We start from the raw sequence: 6910 nt of genomic DNA on the forward strand, positions 1-6910 counted from the left end.
ACCAAAAGCTAAGAAAGCTTCTGTTGCCAAATCATCTCCTACAAAAATTAAAAAAGCAGCACCAAAAAAGAAATGATCTGTTACTTTAATAATATATTGAAATATTTCATTATTTTTGCTAAAAAATGAAAATAACATAGGCCTTAATACAGGCCACAAATTAATATTTGATAAGAGTAAATTATTTTTTGTATAAATATTTTATAAAATAATAGTTTAGAAACATTTGCCACAGTCAGTACCACGGATGGGTGGCCACTTGAGAATACTGTGTGCGGTTGCATTTTTATTTAAAATATATGGTATAATAAATAAGTATATATTTAAATTGATTACTTCATTGAAAATTTTAATAATATACTTTAATATTAATGATATTTATGAAAAATATATATTTGTAAAAATTTTCATTTATTACTGGCAACAGCCATACCACGTTGAAAACACCGGTTCTCGTCCGATCACCGAAGTTAAGCAACATTGGGCACAGTCAGTACTTGGATGGGTGACCGCTTGGGAACACTGTGTGCGGTTGCCTTTTTATATTAAAAATATAAATTATTTTTCTTCTTTTCTTTTTTTTTACACACCATATATAAATATATGTTATTTAGAAATGTAAACCTTTTATATTATTCATCAACAAATAAATATTATTTTTTGTATAAAATTTTATTGCATTTATAACTCATATCATGGTTACTTTAAAGCGAGAAGTTTTTTTAATATTTCAAATGAATATAAAATAATATAAATTTTATGAAATTTATTTATTTTTAGAAATAGCAATCGCTTATAATTATAACAAAATTTTAATAATGTTTAATTTTATTTCAATAATTTATATTTATATATATATATATATATATATATATATATATATATATATATATATATATTTTTTAATAAAAATAATATACTCTTATTTAATAATATATGTTGGTCCTATATATAGGACCGAAAATATTTCTTATTTGTTTTTTTTTTTTTAAATTGTTATTTAAAACGCTTATGCACGTTCTCCACGAATACGTCTTGCCAATTGTATATCCTTAGGCATAATTGTAACACGCTTTGCATGAATTGCGCATAAATTGGTATCTTCAAATAAACCTACTAAATAGGCTTCACTAGCTTCTTGTAATGCCATAACAGCTGAACTTTGAAAACGTAAATCGGTTTTAAAATCTTGTGCAATTTCACGTACTAAACGTTGGAATGGTAATTTACGAATTAACAATTCAGTACTTTTTTGATAACGACGAATTTCTCGTAAAGCTACTGTACCAGGACGATATCTGTGTGGTTTTTTTACTCCACCAGTTGCTGGTGCACTTTTACGTGCAGCTTTCGTTGCTAATTGTTTTCTTGGTGCTTTACCACCAGTTGATTTACGTGCAGTTTGCTTGGTTCTAGCCATTTTCAAATAATAATGTTTTTACAAAAAAACACACAATTTTAAAAATTATATTCGACAATTTGATACTACAAAGTCAAATGTTTAAATGCGAAATAAATGTGTTGTATTTATATTTATATGAAATTTCAAAATTTTTGTTGTCATATCCTATTGGATAGCTATCAGAGTATGGACTAATCAAATTGTATAGGCGTGGCTTAAAAAATCTTTAATGCTTTATATAAAAAGGCACAATTGTACCGGCGCTCACATACATTACAATACTTGTGAGGTTAACACACGTGTTATCCGTTCGTTAAAATATTGTAAATAATTTTTTATTAAAATGACTGGCAGAGGAAAAGGTGGAAAGGGTCTTGGAAAAGGGGGTGCAAAACGTCATAGAAAAGTTTTGCGTGATAATATCCAAGGTATTACAAAACCTGCAATTCGTCGTTTAGCACGACGAGGTGGAGTAAAACGTATCTCTGGTTTAATTTATGAAGAAACACGTGGTGTACTTAAAGTATTCCTTGAAAATGTTATTCGGGATGCTGTTACATATACTGAACACGCAAAACGTAAAACAGTTACAGCTATGGATGTTGTATATGCATTAAAACGACAAGGTCGTACTTTGTATGGTTTTGGAGGTTAAGAAAATATAATAATTTACTTAAAATATTTAGTAAATTTATTAAAGAATATTTAATACATCCGATAAATTTAAACAGGCTTTCCTTTTTGGGAAGCCACTAATTTTATTTATATAAGAGTAAATAAATTTGTTAATAAATATAACATATTATATAATTTGTTTACAACAAATTATTTTGTTTATAACATACATTACCAAATATTTTTATTTTTTTTTTTTATTGTAATATATCTGCAATAATAAATTATAATTTGTATATTATCTATTTTATTTTACAATAACTTATTGAATTTTTGAAAAAATTTTATTATAAATTAATATACTATTATATTTTTTATATATACAAGTTAAGAGTAACAAGTATCGATAGGAGATTATCGAATTTATAACTAATAAAACATTTCGCCTTAATCAAAGAAAATAAAGATTTTGCTATACCATTTTTTATACTTTCAATAAATAATTTATTATTAAATTTTTATTATTTCATTTATTTTTTAAAATTATTAAAAATATTTTTCTAATAATTATAAGCGTACATAAACAAGTAGTAAATGTAAAATGAAAATAATAAAGGTAATGTAATGCATTTGCATTACACTGATTTACGATATATATTCCGCGATATCCTTTATTATATTTAAAATTAATAATATTGATATACTAATAATAGATATATTCAAGCTATTAATATATAAAATTTTATATTAAATATGATATTAATAATTGTTTATTTAATTTTTTTGTATATATAAAAATAATTTACTCTTATTTAAAAAATTTGATGGCTCTCTTAAAAAGAGAGCCGTTTTTATATGTTGATGTATTTTTATGTTATCAATTAAATAATATTTTCGATTTATTTATTTTGAACTTGTATATTTTGTAACAGCTTTAGTACCTTCACTAACAGCGTGCTTTGCCAATTCACCAGGTAATAATAATCGAACTGCGGTTTGAATTTCCCGACTTGTGATTGTTGAACGTTTATTATAATGTGCTAAACGTGATGCTTCAGCAGCAATACGTTCAAAAATATCATTAACAAAACTGTTCATGATACTCATAGCTTTACTAGAGATACCAGTATCAGGATGCACTTGTTTTAATACTTTGTAAATGTAAATTGCATATGATTCCTTGCGCTTCCTCTTCTTTTTCTTATCACTCTTTGATATATTTTTTTGAGCTTTGCCAGCTTTTTTTGCTGCTTTTCCACTTGTTTTTGGTGGCATTGTTACAAACAATTAATATACACAGATAGTTACAGAACACCAGTCAGTATATGTATGAGCGTGTCGTGTATACAACTAGCGTATTATATACGCGAAGATGGATATAACAATAAAAATGAATACTACTCTCTGATTGGCTGAAAATAATACTATAAGGTGATTGGTTTATTTTTAAAGTTTTATATTTTATAAATATTATAAATTAAAATACCCAAATAACATTTTAAACATTTATGTTACAATCCCCGTAACGTACACATCTGTGTGATTATATTTACAAAAAAAAATATTAATTAAATAAATTTATTCGCTATGTCTGGACGAGGTAAAGGTGGTAAAGTAAAGGGAAAGGCAAAGTCAAGATCAAGCCGAGCAGGATTACAATTTCCTGTTGGAAGAATTCACAGATTATTACGAAAAGGAAATTATGCTGAACGAGTAGGTGCTGGTGCCCCAGTATATTTGGCTGCTGTTATGGAATATTTGGCTGCAGAAGTTCTCGAGTTAGCTGGTAATGCTGCCCGTGATAACAAAAAAACACGTATCATTCCACGTCATTTACAATTGGCAATTCGTAATGATGAAGAATTAAATAAATTATTATCTGGTGTAACAATTGCTCAAGGTGGTGTATTACCAAACATTCAAGCAGTGTTATTACCAAAGAAAACTGAAAAGAAAGCATAAATTAAAAACATTGCATTAATTTTTATAATAATAATACATCGATCATAGGCCTTTTAATAAAAGGCCACAAATTTATTTAAAATAAGAGTAAAAATTATTTTTATAAATAATATATTATAATATTTTTTTAAAGAATCAATTTAAATAATTATAAATTAATGATTCTTTTTTTTTTTTTTCTTTTTTATATGTTATTATGGAAATAATTCATCATATTATGATGACATTTAGGTAACATATTATAAGAATATTCATAAAATATTATCAAAATAATATTGTATTATGATGATATTTAGACAAAATATTATAAGAATATACACAAAATATTATCAAAATAATATCATTAGATAACAAAACTGTTCATGATACTCATACCTTTACTAGAGATAAAAGTATCAGGATGCACTTGTATTAATACATATTATCACAACATCACAAAATATTTTTTAAAAGGAAAAATTTTTTAAAAATTATTATAAAATTTGATTGAATTAAATTTCAATTTATTTTTTTAATAATTAAAGAAAAAAAAAAGCATATAAACTTTCTATTGAAAATGTTATTTTCAACTAGATGGCCAAGTGAACTTTGTTACACAAACAATATATGACGTATTCGTTATTTAAATAATCAGTATCCTTTGATATTATATCAATACGTTACTCTCTTCTTTTGATACATATTAATAAAATTTCAATTTATAAGATTTTATGTCAATTATATAAATAATATTATAAATTTTCTAAATACATAAGTTAAGTAACAAAAAATTTGAATAACAAGATAAATTTATATATTATGTTTTAATACTCGATACTATAATATATCGCATCCGTTACCAATTATTCGGTATCCTTTGATTTATACACAGAATGAACCAAAAATATGTATCAAATTTATTTTATTTATTTATATATTTAATATTATTATTATTATTTTATATTACAAAGTTTCTTAACGAAGCTTACAATGATTTCTCATATCGTACTTAACAAAATTATTTAGATCATATAAAATTTAAATTGTTAAAAAATTTTTATATTTATTATTATTATTTATTTTTATTAAAATTACATAACATAAAATTAATAATATTTTAATAATTATATAAATTAATTCTTATTTAAAATAATCTTATATTAATCTCAACAAATACTCTAATAATATATTTTGTCATAAATTTTTTTATATTTAAAATAAATATTATAATATATAAATACTTATATCAGTATAAAATTTCTTTATATAATTATGAAAAAATTAATTTAATAGTTAATTATTGATATTAATGCATAAATAAAAGTATTTTCTAATGAAATATATTTTGTCAATGTTCGATTAACACATTTCATAATAATACGTTTTCATTATTGACAAAAAAAGTTTTTCTAAAAATGAAATCTTATACTATAATATATATATTTATATATTAAATTTTTTAATTATTTATATACTAATAATTTATAATAAATCGATATTAAATAAAAAATAAAAATATATACTTTTTAAGTTTACCTTAAAAATATTATTGTTTTGTATGATTGAAATAATTAATATTAAACTATGTTTATTAATAATTGTTAATAAAAAAATTAAATATATTTTAATTTATAAAATAAATATTATTATTAAATTTATAATTTATTATTTTATATATTATAGAAATTGAAAAAATAAATCATGTTTACTACGACAGTAAATTAGAAATACTATTTAATTTTTATGTGTTTTCTACATGGTACTTTGACTTACATAGGGACTTATATTATTGTGAATAATGATATAATTGAAAACCTTTATTTTTTATTTGATAGAATTATTATATTTTATCATTTAAATATTTATAATAAATACATTATTTTTATAAAGTAAAAAATATGGCCGAAGAAAATTCTACAGCTGTTGCAGCAACTGCGGTTACTGCTGCTTCTACAACACCAACAAAAAAAGCAACAGCTTCTGGTGCTAAACGTACAAAACAACATTCAAAACCAACACATCCACGTACATCAGAAATGGTTGTTAACGCAATTAAAAATTTAAAAGAACGTGGTGGTTCATCATTACAAGCAATTAAAAAATATTTAGCTGCAAATTATAAAGTGGATTCTGATAAAATTTCACCATTTATTAAAAAATATTTAAAAGCTGCTGTAACTGAGGGAGCCTTGGTACAAACTAAAGGTAAAGGTGCATCTGGTTCATTCAAATTGGCTGCTTCCGCTTCATCTAATTCTTCAGCTAAATCAAAAGTATCCAAAAAAGAAAGTGGAGCAAAAGGTTCAGCAAAGAGTGCTAAAAGTAAACGGGCACCAAAAGAAAAGAAAGCCACAACTACATCATTGGCAGCCAAAAAGCCTAAAGCAAAAAAAGCGACTCCATCATCATCAACTGCTGCTAAAAAAGTTACTGCAAAATCATCAGCGGCATCAAAAAAAGCACCAGTTAAAGCAAAACCAGCAAAAAGTACAAAATCCGCTGCCAAAAGTAGCCCTGCTCGTAAACCGAAAGCACCAAAAGCTAAGAAAGCTTCTGTTGCCAAATCATCTCCTACAAAAATTAAAAAAGCAGCACCAAAAAAGAAATGATCTGTTACTTTAATAATATATTGAAATATTTCATTATTTTTGCTAAAAAATGAAAATAACATAGGCCTTAATACAGGCCACAAATTAATATTTGATAAGAGTAAATTATTTTTTGTATAAATATTTTATAAAATAATAGTTTAGAAACATTTGCCACAGTCAGTACCACGGATGGGTGGCCACTTGAGAATACTGTGTGCGGTTGCATTTTTATTTAAAATATATGGTATAATAAATAAGTATATATTTAAATTGATTACTTCATTGAAAATTTTAATAATATACTTTAATATTAATGATATTTATGAAAAATATATATTTGTAAAAATTTTCATTTATTACT

At 23.9% G+C, this 6910-nt stretch overlaps 1 non-coding gene across 1 annotated transcript; it reads left to right on the top strand.

The window, feature by feature from the left end:
* The first annotated feature begins 419 nt into the window (after positions 1-419).
* LOC123303561 lies at positions 420-538 on the top strand. The gene has a single exon (XR_006535671.1). It is a non-coding gene; the product is annotated as a 5S ribosomal RNA (ribosomal RNA).
* Positions 539-6910: the final 6372 nt, after the last annotated feature.

Source organism: Chrysoperla carnea (genome assembly GCF_905475395.1).
Source record: "Chrysoperla carnea chromosome X unlocalized genomic scaffold, inChrCarn1.1 SUPER_X_unloc_101, whole genome shotgun sequence".
NCBI classification, from domain to species: domain Eukaryota; kingdom Metazoa; phylum Arthropoda; class Insecta; order Neuroptera; family Chrysopidae; genus Chrysoperla; species Chrysoperla carnea.